The sequence below is a fragment of the Protopterus annectens genome, chromosome 3.part0 (genome assembly GCF_019279795.1).
Source record: "Protopterus annectens isolate FY-2018-M chromosome 3.part0, PAN1.0, whole genome shotgun sequence".
NCBI lineage: Eukaryota > Metazoa > Chordata > Ceratodontiformes > Protopteridae > Protopterus > Protopterus annectens.
The window spans coordinates 1,449,937,488-1,449,948,043 of NC_056731.1; the positions used below are offsets into that span (position 1 = coordinate 1,449,937,488).

At 39.8% G+C, this 10,556-nt stretch overlaps 1 long non-coding RNA gene across 3 annotated transcripts in view; it reads right to left on the reverse strand.

The window, feature by feature from the left end:
* Nucleotides 1-8,363, reverse strand: part of LOC122797309 — a 126,937-nt gene extending 118,574 nt beyond the window's left edge. For 2 of the 3 annotated variants that reach the window (XR_006364065.1, XR_006364066.1), the window contains exons 1-2: nt 8,221-8,363; nt 6,470-6,626 (exon numbers count right to left, since the gene is read on the reverse strand). This is a non-coding gene — a long non-coding RNA (uncharacterized LOC122797309). The remainder of the gene's footprint in view (nt 1-6,469; nt 6,627-8,220) is intronic. The other variant, XR_006364067.1, reaches the window with a different exon arrangement.
* Nucleotides 8,364-10,556: the final 2,193 nt, after the last annotated feature.

Consider the following 10,556-nt stretch of genomic DNA (forward strand, 5'->3'; position numbering starts at 1 on the left):
CAAAGCAATGGATGAGGGGAAAATGATTCACTCTACCTACCATGGCCTGACAAAGCATTTGACACTATAAGGCCATCAGGCATTGTTGACAAAATCTAGAGATTAGATACAAACTAGTATGTCAGCCAGTGGATAGCCAAGTGGCTGGCAGACATATTCCAGGATGTTAGCATTGGGGAGTCCACCACTAGAATGAGGCCAGTCACCAGTGGACTCCCTCACAAATCATTCCTCAGACTGCTCCTTTTAGACATAAAATTCTCTGCAGTCATGGCCACTGTCAGTGGCCTCTGACTGACTACATTTGCAGATGATTGCAAAGCAGGAGCTGTCATTGAATTCCACACTGACACAACAATTATCCAGGATGGCCTGACATAGACATACAGTTGTTGTCAGCACCATGGACTAACACTAAATGCCAAGGAATGCACAGTACTATCCTTTAGGAAGTCATCCACCCTGATAACTATCATATTGACTGCACACCTCCGACAGGTGACCCAGTAGTCAGGGACTAATGGACACATAGTGCTCTAGCCTTTGACTGTCACAGGTTGGTAATATTTGGGGATTCATTCTATGTTGTGCATCCTATAAACAAGGTATGGTATGCAAATCCAAGGAAGTCATTGTTCCACTGTATTCGGCATTCATCAGACCTATCATTGAGTGCAATACCACCTTTGGTATGTAACTAACCAGACATATCCAAAAGGCGTATGTGCAGGAAGGGTGTAGGAAAGAACCATAGCTATCCATTTCTTCAATGGCAACAACTGTGCACGTTAATAGTTTTTAAGCCGCATTTGGACTGTCACCCCCAGAGAGATGGGTGACAACAACATAAGTGCGTTGTCAAACCAACTGGAGCAAATTGTGTGTTCAGTGGACACATATGTGAAATAGAGAGCTATGTATGGGACGATATTTTTTGTAAGAGTGGAATGTTGAGGAAAGGACATAGGCATGTGTGAAGAAGGTAAGTTGGGAAGGTGAGGAAGCATTTGCAGACAGACAAGACAGACAAGACAGCAGACAGGGCTGGTGTGTGACACAAGAGGGGGTGAACACCTTGGTTGGGGAGGATGCTGTGGAATCTCAGTCCCATAGATGTCAGACATGGTAGCACTGTGATTCAAGTCCTCACCCATGGGATTGTCAGCACTGCAACATCACTGCTGCAGTGCCTGGGGTGTGGCTACCCCACCAAGATGGACAGCATGCTTTCATCCAGCATAGGTGTGCATCAACAGTTTGGTGCAGCAGCCCATGCACCATAGCTGGCAGTTCATCATGAGTGACATAAGCACCCCCTCCACTTCCATTCCCAGAGGGGGGCCACCCCCCAGCCTGTGAGGCAGAATTACCCAACGGAGCAGGTAGTGCAGGGGCTGCAGAGGGGGTACCACCATGCTGTGGTCCAGACACAATGGGCCCTGGTGCCTCTGCTGCAGGAGCCAAGGTAGGTGGATCATTGGGAACTGGCCTACCTTGTTCTGCTGTGGTAAATTAAATATAAACATAAGGAAAAATAAACATAACCAAAGCAATTCAATTAGTAGCACAACAGAAAACAATATGAGTATATTTATTTATTTTATTTTATTTATTTTACATTTGTTAACCGGGCTAGTCCAACTGGATATATTTCCATTTTCAGCAGAGGCCCGGGGAGAAAAGCTCCACAGTAACATTTAAATGTTTATAATGTACAATTTTGTGAGAAAAAGGAAACATGAAAGTGTAAGACAAACAGTACATGAGAGAACAGTAGTTCCAAAGTCAATACTATCTAAGAAACAATACCATATACAAAGAAAAATATTTACACCAATATAAAAATAATACAATCGTTAGAAATCAGTAGAGAGCCTTAGCTACAGTAAAATAAGCTAATTAAGAAATACAGGAACTTTGAAAGGAATAAGATACTCCTACAGTAATGTATGTGAGGTTGTTAACAAATATGTTCACAGTTAGTTCATCTCTTATTGTTAGGAAATAGTTTAAAGTAGTTTACACTACTAAGCGGTAAGTAGTGTTTGAAAAAGTAAAGGGGAGGGAGGATATAGAAACATGGCAAAAAAGAATGCAGACAATTAGTCAGGGTAACATCAAGGGCATAACCAGTTTGTTATAAGATGTTGCTTCAGCCTTTGTTTAAAGAGTGGGAAGGAGGGAAGTGCAGTTAGATCTGATGGCAACATGTTCCAGAATTTTCCAGTGGTATTTGAAAACAAGGAGTAGCCTGCCATGTTATTAGATTTGGTATTGCTAGCCAGTAGTTTAGTGGAGGAGCGTAAGGAGTTGAGGTTTACATAGGGGGTAACAAGGTTAGTGAGTGTCGGTATGTTCTTGGGCTGGTAAAATATCCTATGAATAATGGTAAGTTGGGAGAGTATCAGAATGTTTTTTAGTTCAAGCCAGTTAAGTTGCTTTAAGTTCAGACAGTGATGGGTTCTAAATGGGTTCCCAGTGGCAAACCTTGCAATATTATTATAGGAGTTAGTTAGTTTAGTGAGATTATTTTTCTTTAGGTTGGTATAAATGGGAGAAGCATAAAGAAGAGTGGAGATTAAATGGGAGTGGGCAATAGTAGTTCTGGCTGTTGGTGTTAAGAATGGTTTTATTCTATATAGGGAGCCCAATTTTCTATTTACGGATTTTATAGTGTTATTGATATGGTTATCAAATGTAAGGTTATTGTCAATTAAGACTCCTAATAGTTTGGTGGTAGAGTCTGGGGTTATAAAGGTGCCATTATTTGATTTGATAGAGAAATTGATTGGGGGGGGGACTTACTGTTAGGTGTAAAGAGTAATAGCTTGTTTTTTTTGGCATTCAAAAGGAGGCAACGTTTTAGGAACCATGCCTCGACTGAGTTGAATACTATCTGAGTTAGGGATTGTAGTTCAGATGTGGAGTTGGCAGAACATATGAGCGTGGAATCATCTGCATATTGTATGCAAGTAGCTTGAGGGATTGCTAAGTAAAGGTCATTGATGAACACTGAGAACAGAAGTGGGCTGAGAATGGAGCCCTGAGGTACTCCAAGGGAGACTGGTAGGTGGGAGGATAGTTTATTGTCCCAAAGGACTGCTTGTTTCCTATTGTTAAGGTAGGACTTAAACCAATGAACAGCCTTGGTGTCAAGAGCAAGGGATTCAAGAGTTTTTAGGAGTAGTGGGTGGTTGACCATGTCAAAAGCTTTTGACAGATCAATAAAGAGTGCAGATGAGAGGAAGTTGTTGTTACGGTTTTTATTGATAGAGTCAGTGAAAGATAGGAGGGCTATGGTGGTACTATGAAATGGCCTGAAGCCATGCTGACAATTAGCTAATATATTATGTTGGGTTAGGTGGTTGATAAGTTGATGGTGAATACATTTTCCATAAGTTTTGCCAAGGGTGATAAGAGTGCTATTGGCCTATAGTTGGAATACTCATTGGAGTTTCCACCTTTATGTAGAGGGATAATGTGGGAAATTTTCCAGATATCTGGGATGGTTCCTTCATTTATGGTTCTGTTTATAAGGATGGATATAGGATATACAACTGATTTGGCTGCTTTTTGCAGGTATTCAGATGGTATTTGGTCTGCAGAGGGAGTACATGGCTTTAGTTTATGTAAAAGTTTTTGGATATATGTGGTAGAGATGGGTTGTAATTGGAATGTAGGGTGAGTATTAGGTAAAGAGGTTTGGAGATTAGAGTTGTTAGTGGAAAGTTGGGAGGCTAGAGATTTTATGGTGTCGGTGAAGAAGGTATTAAAGGCATTGGCAGTTTGAAGGGAGGTATTGTTATCAGCCCCAAGAGGGGGTGGTATACTGGAATGTCCTGGGTGTAGGAGTCTATTAACGCTAGACCAGAATTTTTGTGGGTTGTTTTGGTGAGATTGCTGTCGGTTACAATAGTAGTTTTTTTTGTCAGTCAGTATAGCTTTTTTAGTGGTATTCCTCAGCTGTCTGAATGTTTGTTGCTCTGAGATATTTTTGGATGCTCTCCATTTGGCCCAAGATTTATTTCTAAGTAATATGAATTGTCTAGTTTCTTTTGAAAGCCAGGGGGCAGGTTTGGATTGCATTCTGATAGAATGTTTAGGAGCATGCTTGTCAAGGATAGTTAAGAATTTAGAATTAAAATATTTGACTGCCTGCTTAAGAGGGAGAGATTTTAGTGGGTACTAGTTACAGGCACTAAGTTCATTTTGGAACAACACAGGGTTAAAATGTTTGTTGGTTCGAGAGATCTTGTAAGTAGGGGTGTTAGGGATATCATTCTTTTGTCTTAAGATGTAAGTTAACATATGATCACTTAAGTCATCTGGTAGAGTTCCTGCCTTGTAAACGTGTTGATGTTTATTAATGAGTATCCAATCTAGGATACTCTCTTTATTATTGGGTTTGCTTTTTCTAGTGGTGGTGGTAATAGTTTGACTAAAGCCATGAAGACTGATATGTGATGAAGGAATCTCTGTGTTTATTCGTTTCCAGTCAGTATTGAAATCGACAAGTATAATGGTTTCTTGTGGGTAAGAAGTTGATACCCAGCTCAGAATGTCTTCTATTATAGAAATATTATTACCAGGTGGTAGGTAGATGCAGATAATATGTAGGGCTTTGGAAGCATTTAGTTGAAGTCGGGAGATCAAAACTTCAGCTTTACTATCCTGAGGTGGGTTGCAAGATAGGGAGGAGATCTGTAGAGTGGAGTTATACAGTAAAGCTACTCCCCCACCCCTACGTTTAGTGCGGAGTCTTAATATGTTGTAACCTGGGGGGATTATTTCATTATCTTTAGTTGCTGGTTTTAACCAGGTTTCAGTAAGGCAGAGTATATGAAAGGAATGAGTATCAAGAAGGGCATGGAGATATGGAATTTTATTGTTTATACTGCGGATATTAAGATGACCTAAAAGTAAAGAATTTGAGAGACAGGTTTGGGTAGTAATGGTGGGGGAAGTGGAAGAAGGAGTTGTACAAGATGAGAAGCTTGTGGGGCCTGGGTTGGGATGGATGTCGCCATCTTTTAAGGTGGGAGTTTTTAGGGCAGAAAATGGGTGGTTGAGGAAGCTGGTTAGGTATTTTAGTTTTTTAGAGTTGTGTTATTGAATTTAATATGAGTAAATCGATGATACTTGGCTAGCAGGTAGCAGGGTGTGGTTGTGGTGTTTAAATTGAAAATGGGTAAAGGTGTAGTTATCACTAGCTGTTTGTTTAAGAGAGTATTTGAAGTAGTTAAAATTGACTTTGTTAATGGGGGTGAAGAGATAGGTGGAGGTGAGAATAGATATGAGAGTAAATAGTATTAAACATTTAGTTAGGAAAGGTTTAGTTGTTGAAGACATATTGTAAAGAGTTTATTATGTAGTTATAGCAGGGAATAGGGTAAGAAAGACAAAAGAAAGTAAGGGTTTTATACAGTTGTTAGTGTGGGGGTGGTGATAGGTAGTGAGATAGCTTTAAGAGGGTTTTAGGAGGAGGTGCAGGAAGTTGGGGAGGAAAATGTGAAAATAGGTGGAGTATGCTTAAAATAATTAAGTTGGTAGAAGTATTGGATTGGATGGTTGGGATAGGGGGTGTGGCTTAGGAACTATAAGTGTAGGACCCCTGGGGTGGGTAGGAATTGGGGGTAGGGTAAGGGAGCGGAGTGAGCCCGCAGGGCGAACAGAGCGGGCAGACAAGATAAGTAAGAAGCTGAGTGAGAACAATCAGTGGAATTCTGACTGTTATTGGTAAATGTGGGTGGAGATAAGCAAAGAGAAAAATAAATGTGGTTGTAATAGTGGAGGGAGTAGTAAATTGTGTAATAGAGACTTGGGAGGGAAGCAATAAGGACTCTTAACTGGGTAGAATTACAGTTCAAGGTAGGGAACACAAGCATATAAGCCAGGTATGCTGAGAGTTTTACAAGGAAAAACAAGGAAAAATCATTTAAGTAAACTGGGTAACAAATAGAGAGATTGTGGAAATGGGATTGGGGCAAGATAAGTAAGAAGCTGAGTGAGAACAATCAGTAGAATTCTGACTGTTATCGGTGAGTGTGGGTGGAGATAAGCAAAGAGAAAAATAAATGTGGTTGTAATAGTGGAGGGAGTAGTAAATTGTGTAACAGAGACTTGGGAGGGGTAGAGTGAGACTACAATATAGTAAAAAATAAAATTACTGTTTCTGAGCTAGGGTCTAGGACAGAAGGAGCAGTATAAAAGAAGGTGAAACTAGGAGAGGGCATTATCTAGAAGACTGACCCAATATTGCAGCAGTAGCTCCTGAAGGTAGAATAGTAGGTCAGGGACTGGGGGGACAAGCTTGGAGATAATTAAGGGGAAATGCAGGAAGGAAAAAGTGGGGACTAGAGAGTACAAAGGGGTAAGGCTGCTGGCTATCCAGGCAAGAAGGCGTGCTAAGACACAAGGTATTAGGTTAAACTATATAGCTGTTACAGGCACTTTATAGCAGAACACATACTTTCTGGTCCTTTGAGGAATTGAGGTTCAGGGAGATCTTCAGGTCCTATTTCTGGTGTTAGGGATGAGACAGCTGGAAACTGATTTGGGTTATGGTTCGAGGTCAGCAAGCAGGGCACAAAACTCTTACTCAGGTACAGGGATCTCAGGATGGAGAGCTGGGTAAGAGACAAAAAGAAAAAAAGACACAATGTGATTAAAGGAAAAAATTAAAACAGTATATGAATAAGTGTGCAGCTAAATTTGGTGCTCTGCAGATTAGAAATGTGAGTAAATGCAAATTTAAAATCAGATTAGCATTTCCTAGGAAGTATTGAACTTAATAAGTCTATTAATCTATATTATCAGCTAGTGTTTAGACCATTTGAGCAGACAGAGCTAATAGCAGAACAGCACAAGCACACAGTGGTGTAATAGTTATCCAGGTAGGGGTAAACAGTACTATAATGCTATCTTACAGATAATAAGTCATATCATAATTAAAATGTAGCAATAAGGACTCCTAACTGGGTAGAATTACAATTCAAGGTAGGGAACACAAGCATATAAGCCAGGTACGCTGAGAGTTTTACAAGGAAAAACAAGAAAAAATCATTTAAGTAAACTGGGTAACAAATAGATGTTTAAACAGTACAGATAAAGCCAGGCAGATACAGCGTTAATACAGTACTCCGAGGGCCATACACTATATCAACTGCCAACTTATGGGCTTCTCTTTAAAACGCTAACATTGTAAGGCTAGTGAGGAGCTTATCATTCAGTTTTCCAACAATGAAAAGGCTACAGATAAGCTTTTTTGTACAATTGCTGAAGCTGGGTACTAAAACTTAGGTTGGGAATACGCTCTAAACACCTATCGAGTTGCTACAGATTGTTAAACAGAAAGGCGGAAAAAAACTAAAACAGCAAAGTTAATTCAAAAGATATATGTTATCCAACTTAACTGTTTCCTTACTAGTTAGACCACAATTCAACATGTAAGTAGCATGTGTGCTTTCCGTATTTAACACGCAACCTACCACTGGCGAATCCATTGTAAAAACCTCCAGTTCTACATATAACACAGTATTAACACACTCGGTGACTCAACGCTGATCTACTATGGCTTTATCTGTTCACAGAAACCAAATAGACATCCCATTCATCATAGGGAAACCTTCTTGTTTTTATTTATTAAGTTGCATCAGTAAGAAGTGTATAGATTTAGTGCTAAGCTAATTTGGCTAATTAAGTACAAACCAGGTTGGTAGACACTATATATAGAAAGCACTGATCGAAAACATCGACGTTTTCAAGTAAAAAAGAACCAGGTCGCAATTAATACATCAGCAAAACCCTACAATTTTGTAAAATAGCATTCCTAATTTCCTAAGCTACTAAGGCAATTTAGAACAAACCAGGCTAGTAAACACTCTATATGTAAAGCACTAAGCCACATTTGGCGTTTCACAGTAAAAGGAACCAGGTTGCATAAATATAACGGCGAAACGCTAACAAGTTATTAAAAATAGCATTTCTGGTTGAAATAGAACCAGGTCACATAAAGTAACAGTAACAAAATCTTACAGGGCAACAAATAGCGTGTTGCAGTTCCACGTGCACATAGCATACAAGTAGTTCAATTTAAGTAAGGCTTGCAATGCAGAAATCAATCATTTAGAGCATTTTTCTGTTCAAACAAGCTATTTACCATGCATATTTCGATACAAATGCAGCACAGAGGTCTATATATTATTACAATACATTACTTACTGTGATTGTGGACACCGGAGCAGGGACGCAAGCAGCCAGGAGGCATCAAGGGGATTAAAGATGATGCCTCGTAGGGCAGGGTATATTTATGGGATTGGAGAGGATATAAGATAGAAAGGGGGAGGAGAGTGGTAAGCGAGAGCAGGTACAAACCGGAAGAGGCTACTGCTCTCCGAAAGGTAAGAAAGCTAGAAAGGAAGTAGTTTCTTTTAGTAGGCAGACTAGAATAAGGGGGGTAAGGTAAGGGAACAGGGAGAAATCAAAAGCTGGGAAAACAAGGCTTGGAAAGAGAGACAGTGATGGAACTATTACAAAGGAGTTAGATGCTATAATAGGCAGACTGGAAATAAGGAGGGTGAGGTGAGGGAACAAGGAGAAGTGGAGGCAGGGAAAAGCAGGCTTGGAAAGAGAGACAGTGATGGGCAGGAATGAAAGAAGAGAAGTGGTGAGAGATTGTGGAAATGGGATTGGGGCAAGATAAGTAATAAGCTGAGTGAGAACAATCAGTGGAATTCTGACTGTTATCGGTGAGTGTGGGTGGAGATAAGCAAAGAGAAAAATAAATGTGGTTGTAATAGTGGAGGGAATAGTAAATTGTGTAACCGAGACTTGGAAGGGGTAGAGTGGGACTACAATATAGTAAAAAATAAAATTACTATTTCTGAGCTAGGGTCTAGGACAGAAGGAGCAGTATAAAAGAAGGTGAAACTAGGAGAGGGCACTATCTAGAAGACTGACCCTATATTGCATCAGTAGCTACTGATAGTAGAATAGTAGGTCAGGGACTGGGGGGACAAGCTTGGAGATAATTAAGGGGAAATGCAGGAAGGAAAAAGTGGGGACTAGAGAGTACAAAGGGGTAAGGCTGCTGGCTATCCAGGCAAGAAGGCGTGCTAAGACACAAGGTATTAGGTTAAACTATATAGTTGTTACAGGCACTTTATAGCAGAACACATACTTTCTGGTCCTTTGAGGAATTGAGGTTCAGGGAGATCTTTAGGTCCTATTTCTGGTGTTAGGCATGAGACAGCTGGAAACTGATTTGGGTTATGGTTCGAGGTCAGCAAGCAGGGCACAAAACTCCTACTCAGGTACAGGGATCTCAGGATGGAGAGTTTCTGGTCCTTTGACGAATTGAGGTTCAGGGAGATCTGTAGGTCCTATTTCTGGTGTTAGGGATGAGACAGCTGGAAATTGATTTGGGTTATGGTTCGAGGTCAGCAAGCAGGGCATAAAACTCCTACTCAGGTACAGGGATCTCAGGATGGAGAGTGTGATTGTGGATGCCGGAGCAGGGACGCAAGCAGCCAGGAGGTATCAAGGGGATTAAAGATTTTATTGAAAATAATATAATGATGAGCACAACAATAAATAATGTAAATGAAAGTTGTTTTAACAGCAAAGCAATATTAAATTATTCATAAGGCCAACATAAGAGATAATTATAAATAATTACAAATAACATGATAATATTAAATGATAATAATAAATACAATTAATAAATAAAAGAAGAAAAGGTGCGGGGTGAGAGAGAAAAGAAGAACATTAGTAATATAACAGATGATATAACTACACAGACTACTATTACATATGTCTAGACGTGTCATATTTCATTTGTGAGAACAGTGACTGCTTATATTGTACATATGATGCTGCATGTACATAGCTCTCAACCTGTTAGCATGAGACATTATGGGCCAAGCCATATAAAATGGTGATGCAAAGACACATCAAGAGGAAATATATTTGCATAATGTGCTCACACTTTAGAAGCAAGGGGTTGTGATAACAGATTTGCCATTAAATACTGTTCTGAGTAATGCCATATATCTTCATATCAGAGAAGCACAAATATGGGGAGGGAGTCATTGCATTCTGCAAAAATCATGACAGTTGAGAGGTATGTTCATGTACACTAATTACAATAGACAGCTGGACATTTCTCAGTTGGCTGCCATGGGATTAGAAGCCAGAAGCAGTGACTACAGGAGGACTGAGCACTGTCTTTGAAAAAAGTAATTATCAAATCACCATCTCCTTTTACACTTTCTTGGTTACTGTCACTTCAAATCTGGCTTTCACACAAATGGATAGCTGTCTAGGACTTCTGTTAACTTACCTGTACACCCTGTTCATTTACTGAATGCAATTTACACAAGCAGAACACAAGTTTGAACCTTAATATGGGTATTGCGCTAAATTTATTTCTGACATATGTTGGCACATTATTTACTACTTCACTTTTATCAGTTGGCTGGTGTCAGATTAGAACATGCAAGTAGTGACTACTGTACCTTTTATTTGAAAACCTTAAATTATCATAGCAACATCTCCTT